The 10,958-nt window shown below is 46.1% G+C and overlaps 1 non-coding gene across 1 annotated transcript; it reads left to right on the top strand.

Annotated features, from left to right (window-relative positions):
• The first annotated feature begins 10,671 nt into the window (after positions 1-10,671).
• On the top strand, positions 10,672-10,726 carry LOC129834100 (U7 small nuclear RNA). Its single transcript, XR_008756209.1, has one exon. It is a non-coding gene; the product is annotated as a U7 small nuclear RNA (small nuclear RNA).
• The last annotated feature ends 232 nt before the right edge of the window (positions 10,727-10,958 follow it).

The raw sequence follows: 10,958 nt of genomic DNA, 5'->3' as shown, positions 1-10,958 counted from the left end.
CTGACATGGCCAAGATCTTTGGCATCGAAAAAGAAAGCATATGCAGAAAAGTTCTTCATACACCTACGGTCAAATATGGTGGTGGATCTTTGATGTTATAGGACTATTTTGCTTCCACTGGTCCTGGGATCCTTGTTAAGGTTAATGACGCCATGAACTTTACAAAGTACCAAGACATTTATAGCCTAAATAAACTAGTAATTTCATAAATAAAACAAATAAATGAAATAGCTCAGGTCTTGAAAATATGGGCAACCCTTTTCCCCTCTGTATCCACAATGTGCGTAAATGAGGCCCATACAAATGACTTGCCTGTCGGTTTTTCCTCCCTGTACTCTCTTTCATTCAGTTTCTTCTTCGCATCAGCAAAGAATGACTCTGTTTCAGAAACTCACTTTATGTAGACTAGGGGCTATGACTCTTTCCCGCTGCAGCGTCCTCCTCTCCCGTAACAAGTAGCCTATTTTACTCTGCATCATTTGCAGTGACTAGTTTTCATAAAGCGAATACCACTATGCAGTTTTGTCACAAAATTATATATTATTTTGACACATTAGGTTCGATGAAAGGGGAGCCCCTGACAATCATTTAAGATAATAAAATATAGGCTACATTACAGTAGACAAATAGAAAACAAAGAAAAACATCTTTCTTCAATATAATAATTCAGAAGGTTAAACTCATAAAACTGTGGACAACATGGCTTTATTTTGTAGTCTTACTGTAGGCACGCCAGACTGGGGTAGATGTGCTCAAAGATGCCCTCTGATGGTTCGCACAAGCATTAATGGCAACAGTGGCTGACAGCAAAATACTATGATGTCACGCACTGTAACGTGCAGTACCGTACTGTGGCATACTGCAGTGTATCGCGATATGACGCAACTACTAAGTGAGGACCCACTGTAAGGGCGATCATACATTGTACACATAGGGATGTGAGCGAGTGCTAAATCGTTAGTAAAGCTCATCAAGAAAGAAACCTACGTTTTAATTTCACTACCAACAATGCTCTCTTTCGGTCCCCCTTCCTCATCCCACTTTTCTCTCTCTGTCTTCCACTTCCTCCCTTTCCCCATACATCCTGATGTGTGTAACATTGATGTCAGCAGCTGTTCCATCCCGACTCCACCCTTGGCAGGCACATTGGGTTGCTACTGCAGTCGCTCGTGCCCTCCGCCAGCGTCCCAAGAGCCTAACCCGTGATTTTTCATGAAGAGAGCTCACAAGTTAGGGTCTCAGGGAGCAGGAGAAGTACAACAGGGTCCTGGCACTGAGGAGCCGCACACAGTCAGTCAGTCGGACAGGGGTGCGAGCAGCATGGCACCCTTCTCTCACTACCACCACCCCTTGGTGCCTCCCTCCTGCCCCAAAACCACCTCCACGTGTCTGTCTGGCCAGTGTCCTGTCCGTTCTGACCGCTTGGGTAATGTGCCAAAAGGCTTCGTCAAACAACAGTCGCCTGCTGTGGAAGAAAAAAATCCCCATTTATCCCCTCCTTCACTGCAGATAACTTATTCCTTCATTTCAGAGAGCTCAAGTAAAAGATAAGCTGAATGGTCCGCACACAAAGAAAGGCATAGACAGACGTATCAGAACACACAAACGCCACAAACACAATAAACTGTAACACCACAGCAACAAGATAATAATAGCAGAGACAAAGATGAAGAAGGAGATATGAGAGAGGTCAAAGAGAGGAAAAGAGAGGAATAAGGTTCGCTGGAGACGATCAGAGTTACATTTTCCACGTCGCAGGGCAGAGCCAGCCTCAGACAGGCGAGCCAGCACTCTGCGCTAACTAGCCTTTGTGCTAGCAGAGGAAAGCCCCCCAGCCAGGCAGACAGTCTTGCCTCTTTGTCCTCTGAGCGTCGACATGCACGCGGATCATCAGTCTACATCTCCCTCTCCCCCTTGGGATGGATGGCCCCAGTGCTGACCACTGCACCGGACCCTCCAACCCGTCGCCTGCACTGACCACTGCTGATCACCACAGCCACCGCCAGGGAGGAGAGCTGACCACCTGACGGCCCCAGTCTGAGGGCTTCCATTACGGGGGTGACCGGAGACTCTAACACCCCCCCCTCCACGGATAGCCTCAGTCATAAATGAAATAATAAGAAAATGTATCATTACGTGACGCCGCCCCACTCTCTTGGCTGACCAGCTTTTGCGGAAGTGGCAGGTAAAAAGCGATACTAACCAGAGTAAGATAATAACAAAAGAAACACAGAGCAGAGCATCTTCCAGAACTCGTGCTCCCCCACTCCACGCCTCTAACTGCACCCCCCTCCCCCCTTCACACACACTGCTGTCTCTACTGCTAACAGTCTCCCCCTGCTTACACCCAATCCCCCTCGCCCCACTGCCATGGTGGCGAGCTCTGCACGGTACAGAAATAAGTTGTCACCACCACAGAGCTGAACAAGAAGCCACATTCAGTCACAGAGCTTCCCTCTCATCACAAATACAGAGTTCAGACACACACAGAGTACAGACACAGGCGGTGGTAACCAGAGCCACACAATCATATTGACATGAAAGAAACCAAACTGCCCTGTCATGAATCTTAACAAAGCACCGCAGCCAAAACATTTACATGTCATTTTCACCCCTTGTTCACCCTACACAAACCCTCCTCACCCCTCCCCCTCCCAACTCCTCCCACTAATAGTTAGATAGATGCCTTTCTCAGGGGAACGCGGAGCAAAGCGGACGCTTCCGGAAACGCGAGTGTTCTTTCTGTCGCCTCACACTCCTCCGTGTCTGTGCCGACTACGCCTCTGTCATCTATCTTAAAGCGAGGGATGAGGGGGAAAAGGAGAGAAAGTAGCAGAGAAAAAATAAAAACAGAAAGGGAGATGCTGAGGAGTCCGGGGCTGAGCCAGACGCAGGTCAGTGAGGTGGGACACCTCTCCCCCCCCCCTCCTCCACCCCCCCCCCCCCCCCCCCTCCCCTCCCCTCACCACTTGCATCATCAGCTCCATCTCACCTCCCCCCTTAGGCTCCAGGACCACCAGCCGTGTCGTGACAGTGATCTACCCTGTTTTTTTCCACGTAGGTCCAACACCAACACCACAGTGACAACAGGGCCATCACAAGAAAATGGTGATGCCAAAACATTTCGTCTCGCAAAACACTGCCCACATGCTATTCCCATCACCCCCTCCTCCCCATCCCCAGGTCTCTACCTGTCTGCTCGTTTCTGTGACTCCCGTCTGTGGCTGCTCACTCGCCCAGAGTGGTACTACGCTACAGCAGCGGGAGTCTGCAGCTATAGCCCTCCCTCTCTCTCTCTCTTTCTCTCTCTCACTCCCAAAGAACCTCGGTTGGCGCACACGTTCCACCTGTGCTGATGATCAATTCCAACGCCTGGCTGGTTGGCCAAGGAGCAGGATGCTCTAAAGTGTCTCATGCTGTCACACAACAGACACACAACACAAGGCATACTGACATATAACACAGAGTACGGACGCCATCACAGACATGTAAACACAAAACTCAGACACAACAGTAGTTGTACTCGACAGTACTCGACAAAACAGTAGTACACAGACAAATTGACAGGGACAACAGACCAAAAACTCCTAGAGACACTGTCGCAGTCCCCCAACACACAAGATACAGACACCGACAGACAATGACAGGGTCACCTAACACTGAAAACTGACACTGTCATAATATTATGACCTAAGCGCTGAAGCGTGCACACCGACAGATGACAGTCTGACAGGACTGTATTTCATCAGTCAGACCATACAAAGTATACCATAATAGCTTTAAAAAATATTCAATAGATGCTCAATTAACAGCATACAGCTATAGAGATGCTGAATGACACACAAGCAGAGAAAAATCACAGACATCACAGGACATGATTGTTTGTGAGATTCTCTGCTTGGATAGGTTTTGGACAGAAGTGGCTATCTGTTTCTCTCTTTCTCTTTCCCTTAAGACTCCACACCACATCCACACTACAGTGCTGCAGTTAATAAAGGAGGACCTTTAGCAAAAACATTCCGTCATACTGTAGACTCCCTACTGAATACTGATTAGTTAGAGACATATAGTCTCACATAGGCTATCTGTACGTCTTTGTCCTGCACACTCCAACAGCGTTCAAGCTTCACTGTCCTCCCCATCCGAAACACTAAAATGATGCTAGACACAGCAAATGGAACAAAGTCATAAGACAGAGCAAAACAAAGGAACAGACAACGTGTTTTTTTTCTCTATCTGAATGACATCTGCCCTTGGCGGCTCATCCTAAACTCAGAGCCCCCGATCTATCAACCTCAACACCCTGGATGGATTAGGGTTGCGACCCCGTACGACAAAGAGGGGAAAGGTAAAGGGGGCCTGCAAATATCATCATTGATTGGTTATTTGCTTTTATTCAAAACTGCAAAAACCCACGTCATGGCTTTGCTGCAATGCAGAGATCCTTCAGAAGAATCACTCTGGTGCTTCACACACAGGCATCTGTATTTGAGCTCAGAACAAGGTCAAGACTAAGAACGTCAACAGTTAAAAAAATATGCTATATTACATTATCTTCCTCCTGTAGCCAATGTCACTACCATGGCAAGGTTGAAGTCTATGTGCGAGTGGGTAAGGGTTAGTCCATTGGCTCATAGCAGGCCTGGTGATGGCGATGGTGATGCTGGGGGTAGGGGTGTATAAGAGAGGGGAGAGAGAACAACGGGTGGGAGGAAGAAGGGGGGAGAGAATGAGGGGAGGAAGGGAGAGGGGAGAGAGGACTGGTGATCAATCAGCTTCATTACAGCCGTGTCACTGTAAAGTCTAGAGCTACCGCTGCCCCGCCTCGCAACACACACACACATACACACACCACCGTGCTTCCTTAGACGCTCCAATCAGCGAAGAGCTAACACCCCTCCAACACACACACGGCTAGACATCACGCTTTGACCCTCTTCTCCTTCCCCCTCCTCCTATTCCCTCTCCTCCCGTTTCCCCATATCCTCTCCATTTTTCTAGTCTAGACTGTATAGCGAATCTTTGAATACCACGGTTGGTCATTTTTTTACTGGCTGAGGAAACGTGTACAATGTCATAAACACGAATGACCCTGGTTTGTCTTTAATAAGTTAAAGTAAAAATCTAAATTATGAAGGAATGTGAGTAGCAGGCTGGTACAGTAAATACATCTCCTCAAGCCTCTATTATGCAGCACTGATATAAAAGAGAATGTTGTCATGACAGGAGTACAATGATTTACACCACAGAAATAACCAGACTGTTCTATGTCTCAAAGATCCCCAAAAAGAGCTTGCAGCAGAAGGCAGTGCAGACAATGACTTTGAGAACCATTATGCACTATCAAAACGCTATGACACCACCCATTTTACAATAAATCTGAAATCAGATGACGGTGTCTTACGACACGCGTCAATCACACAGGTATCCAGACAGACAGACAGACAGACAGACAGACAGACAGACAGACAGACAGACAGACAGACAGACAGGCGGCACCAGTGGTGGCGAACAGGGAATGTGAGTAGCACAGTGGGGGGCGGGGGAGGCCAGAGATTGAGATGCACAGCGCCTCCCTAGCCTTTCCCTCCTCTCATCAGCCAGCGGGACATTAATGACAATCATGTCTTGTCACACTAGCTGACTGGCAGTCGAGGCGGGCGGGCTGGTGGGACCAGTCAGAGGACCCTGCCCTTGCCCCTGCTCTTCTCGATCAATACCATTGATCTGTCCCAGGGGTCAAGGGGCAAGAGCATATCGATAGGGGAGAGTGGCTGACGCAGCAGCAGGCCGAGGAGGATGAGAGGATAGGAGGGGGGGCTGAATGAATCCAGACAGATCAATGACACACCCGTCTGCCATGGATGTGTTATGGTTATTCATTTGCCATTAAACTAATCACATTAAGGGGATATCTCGTCTTAAGGAAAAATACTAGCAGCCATGCAGAGACCTCACCAAATCACAGTCTGCTACAGCCATATGAAGTGGGGAATTTGTAGAGAATTAGTAGCTACCTGTCTGGCCAGTGACAGCAGTGGCAGGATCTAGTCCCTCATGTTTTTATTTTCTATCAAAGTCTCTGGTGTTTACTGAGGGCAGAACCAGCAGACATTTGGCCTTGTTGAAATGGCCCTCACTCAGACAAAAGCATTAATTAATTGAATTTGCTTATGTGTGTGTGTGCATGGGTATTATATCCAACAATAGACTTACTGAAAATACTCAAGATGCACTTCTCATAATAGGGTTGATTTTTTTACACATGCGTAGTGGCAAAAAAATATTTCACAACGATGACATCAAGAGGTCAACATTACTTTTGCTAATGCAGCTGGACCTGGCTTTAAATTAAGAGAGATTTGATATTCCCACATTTCATTCCTGTGTACAGATGACATAAAATTGAGGGTCCTCGCTATCTCGGTTCCTTGGGATGTCCCTACCACATTGAAGTGTACATGTAAAATTGTTAAGGGAAGGATTAGAACTAAGGTTAGGGTTAAGGTTAGGGCTTAGGGTAGGGACATCCCAAGGATCCCGGGATAGCACAGCAACAACCCTAAATTGATATGTGGCAAGAAATAAAGATAACTTGTTTTGATGGTAAGTTGCATTTCATAAGAAGACAATTACATGCCTCCTCCCTAATATAATTTGCTTGGAAAACATTTCATCTTTACAATTTTGCCTGGCATGACACAAATGAAGTCAATACATTCTGCTAGCATGACCTAGGATGCAGGATATATCCTTAATACTTAATACAATGAAATCAGTCCAAGGATCTTGGAGCAACTGGGCTGTTACAGAGCTCTCTCAGTTTTACATTTAACATTTAAGTCATTTAGCAGACGCTCTTATCCAGAGCGACTTACAAATTGGAAAGTTCATACATATTCACCCTGGTCCCCCCCGTGGGGAATGAACCCACAACCCTGGCGTTGCAAGCGCCATGCTCTACCAACTGAGCCACACGGGACCTCAGTCAGTGTGCTGTTCTGTTAAGGAGGCCTTGGTTGGTGCAGTGAAAGCATAATCTCTCTTTCCCCAAGTCTCTCCTTTCCTATCTAATCCCATGATTTATTTGTCCAACCATCCCATAAATGGAGGCGCAGCTGGAACCAATGACTCCTACCCTGCTTGGCATGGCCGCTGAGCCAGCTGGACCAGGGAGCGCTGAGGCAGCAGAATTCTCCAGGACCACGGTCCTCTTCGCCTCGGCCCCACTAGTTAGCTACATCTGGACGACCCATTCAGTTCAGAGGTGAGGAAAGATGGAGAAAAACTGAACTCTTAAAATAAACTCTGGGCTCCGGCCCAACGCAGCTTGGCTCCTCTAGTCTGTTTAATAACTGTGTGTGGAGGTTTGAGGAGGAACAGTATGAAGCCAACCAAGGCTTTTGAGTACCTGGCTGTAATTTGGAAAATGTACGTGTATAGTACATACTACAACAGAATTATATTTGTTTCTGAAAAACTCAAGTGAAAAGTGAGAAGATAGATCAACAAAAAATGTGTCTATAAATTGGGACTGGAATGAAGACATACAGTATTTCACGTTAGGTCTCTTCCAAAAATTCAGACATGGTTAATTGAACGTTCTACACATCATTCAGAACATGAACCTAGATCCTTTCACTCAGTCTGAGCCCCAGAGGGCCAGACTGACTGAAGTGCAGCACTATAGTGGTTGACTTGACAGAGCAGAGCAGTCACCACACAGAGATCCCACCCCAGTAGGAGAGTCAGCTAGGAGGCCCCATGCAGATAAAAGGCCCTTCCTCTTGAGGTTTCCAGGGTTTTAGCAGGATCAAGCTAAACAACACACTGTCAACCTGTTGGCATTGTGAGTCGTCTGGGGCTGAGGGGGGTCGTTGAGCCTACATGGAAAGGCCTCTCACGCTCTGCCATTGAACACCCATTAATATCACTCTGCATTTGTTTGGCCCCTAATTGATAGCTGCTAAGTCCCTTTCACTGGGCAGCCTGTGTTGATAAGAGGCTCCATCAGCTGAGAGGCTCTCGGAGGCCCTATAGGCTAGCTGTTGAGATACTGCTGCAGGGCTGTGGTTCTGGGTGGAGCAGGCTGCTCCAAGCAACTGGAAGGTTCTGTCAGGCTAGGTCCGTTATGGGTTTAGTACTATGTTTGAAAGGCCCCTGGTCTTTACCAAGACATCTTGATCAAGACATCTTGGTCTCGCTGTAATGATAGTGTTTTGGTATTGGTAAAGCCGTGAATAGCAAACCAAAGTATGAATAAAGTCATAGTGGATTGGATAGCTAAGGTTGAGTTGGAGTGCGAATCTGACTCCCACATCCACGCTAGAATGGAGAGATGCTTTCCAACTACTGACAGTGCAAGTGAAAGAGACAATAATATCCAACGATACCATAACAGCGGTGTACTATATATGAGAGGTTTGCATTACAGTATCACCAATCAACAAAGCCAAAAAACAATGACATGGTGCTCTGATGAAGAAAGGAATTACAGCAACACCCTCTTGCTTTCAAATCAAACTTTATTTGTCACGTGCCGAATACAACAGGTGAAATGCTTACTAACAAGCCCTTAACCAACAATGCAGTTCAAGAAAAAGTTAGGAAAATAGGTGATGATTTTTTTTCATCAGAAAATTGCTGTTGTGTCATCAGCAAACTTAATGATGGAGTCGTGTTTGGCCACGCAGTCAGGGGGAACAGGGAGTACAGGAGGGGACTAAGCATGCACCCTTGAGGGGCCCCAGTGTTGAGGATCAGCGTGGCAGACGTGTTGTTGCCTACCCTTACCACCTGGGGCAGCCCCTCAGGAAGTCCAGGATCCAGTTGCAGAGTGAGGTGTTTAGTCTCAGGGTCCTTAGCTTAGTGATGAGCTTTTTGGGCACTATGGTGTTGAACGCTGAGCAGTAGTCAATGAACAGCATTCTCACATAGGTGTTCCTTTTGTCCAGGTGGAAAAGGGCAGTGTGAAGTGCGATTGAGATTGCATCATCTGTGAATCTGTTGGGGCGTTATGCAAATTGGAATGGGTCTAGTGTATCCGGGATGATGCTGTTGATGTGAGCCATGACCAGCCTTTCAAAGCACTTCATGGCTACCAACGTGAGTGCTACGGGGCGGCAATCATTTAGGCAGGTTACCTTCGCTTTCTTAGGCACAGGGACTATGGTGGTCTGCTTGAAACATGTAGGTATTACAGACTCTGTCAGGGAGAGGTTGAAAATGTCAGTGAAGACACCTGCCAGTTGGTCCACGCATGCTTTGAGTGCACATCCTGGTAATCCGTCTGGCCCCACAGCTTTGTGAATGTTGACCTTTTAAAGGTCTTGCTCACATTGGCTACCGAGAGCGTTATCACAAAGTCGTCCAGAACAGCTGGTGCTCTCATGCATGCTTCAGTGTTGCTTGCCTCGAAGCGAGCATAAAAGGTATTTAGCTCGTCTGGTAGGCTCGCGTCACTGGGCAGCTCGTGGCTGGGTTTCCCTTTGTAGTCCATAATAGTTTTCAAGTCCTGCCACATCCGACGAGCGTCAGAGCCGGTGTTGTAGGATTCAATCTTAATCCTGTATCGACGCTTTTCCTGTTTGATGGTTCGTCTGAGGGCGTAGCGGGATTTCTTATAAGCGTCCGGATTAGTGTCCCGCTTTCAATACATTTCTAATTCAGTATGAAATGTACTATAGACTAAGAAAATGGATCCACATATGCATTTTGTTCTCGTTTGTGGTGATCCGACTCATTTTACAAGCTGTGACCGACTGCCAGAAAGAAAGAGAGAGCCAGAATCAGAGCCCTGATCTTAGTAGACAGACCTTCCAAGGCTGGGGCAGGTTTAAACCACAAACCAGACCGCATATCACTACTCCTCCCCATCGTCATTGTAGGGCACAAGGGTCCATAGATTATAACTAAGTCTCAGTGCATGGAAACATACAGACGGTTCCCTCCCATGGTGAATAGTTTAAACATTACAGCAGTCTGTCTGTCTGCTGAAGCAGTTTGTGGAATGGCCTTGGTTCCAGGCAGGTAGTTAGGTGGGATAATCAAGCCCCTAAACCCCTTGAGAAAGGCACTTAACCTGGTTGAACCTGGGAACTGTATTCTGCAGTGCAAATGGATATGTAATGAAAGCTGTGGGCGATGTCAGTTGTTTTCTGGAACAAAAGCATCTGCTAAACAGAGAATCTCAGATTTATTATGATTATTACATTTCATACTTGATGTTTATGTCCAACCATCTGGGCCTCAAAGTGTGGCTGGGATTCGCCGCTCAGCTCACAGGAGATTGGTTGTGATAATGTCAACCCACATGAACAAATACTTACTATATAATTCTGTAGTATACTGTAGAATATATACTACACTGTAGCATCCATCGATCATGTGTAGTAATTACTATAGAACACTGTAGTATACTGTAGAATACTACAGTTAATACTACAGTATACTACAGTCTGCAAAAAACACTACAGTAATGTCTGAAACAAGTTGTTTTACTATAGTAATACTACAGTATTTAATTTGCATATACCCCACATATCCCAATTTGTGCAGCCCATAAGTGAAAAAACTACATGCCAAGAGTAGACCATATTGTGTTCCCTACAGGTTATAGAAAAGAGCAGAAGCTCTGTACTATCCATTCCAACCGCAGTCCAAGAGGTTATGGACAATTTGCTCTTTTAGTATTTGTCCAGTAGGTTCCCTCAAGGAGAAAGCCCCCACTTATATGTCAAAGATAATAAAACAAAAACACTATAGTAAATAATACAGTTGCCTATACTACAGTCTGCAAAAACACTACAGTAATAATTATAGTATATGCTACAGTTTTTTTACTAAAGTAATACTACAATAGTACCATAGTATGCTACAATAATATCTGCAAAACACTATAGTAAATACTACAGTATACTACAGTCCACAAAACACTACAGCTGTGTTCAAATACCCAT

This window comes from Salvelinus fontinalis, chromosome 2 (genome assembly GCF_029448725.1).
Source record: "Salvelinus fontinalis isolate EN_2023a chromosome 2, ASM2944872v1, whole genome shotgun sequence".
Classification (NCBI taxonomy): domain Eukaryota; kingdom Metazoa; phylum Chordata; class Actinopteri; order Salmoniformes; family Salmonidae; genus Salvelinus; species Salvelinus fontinalis.
The sequence above is the reverse complement of the archived record's forward strand: the minus strand, read 5'-3'. Positions and strand labels throughout refer to the sequence as shown.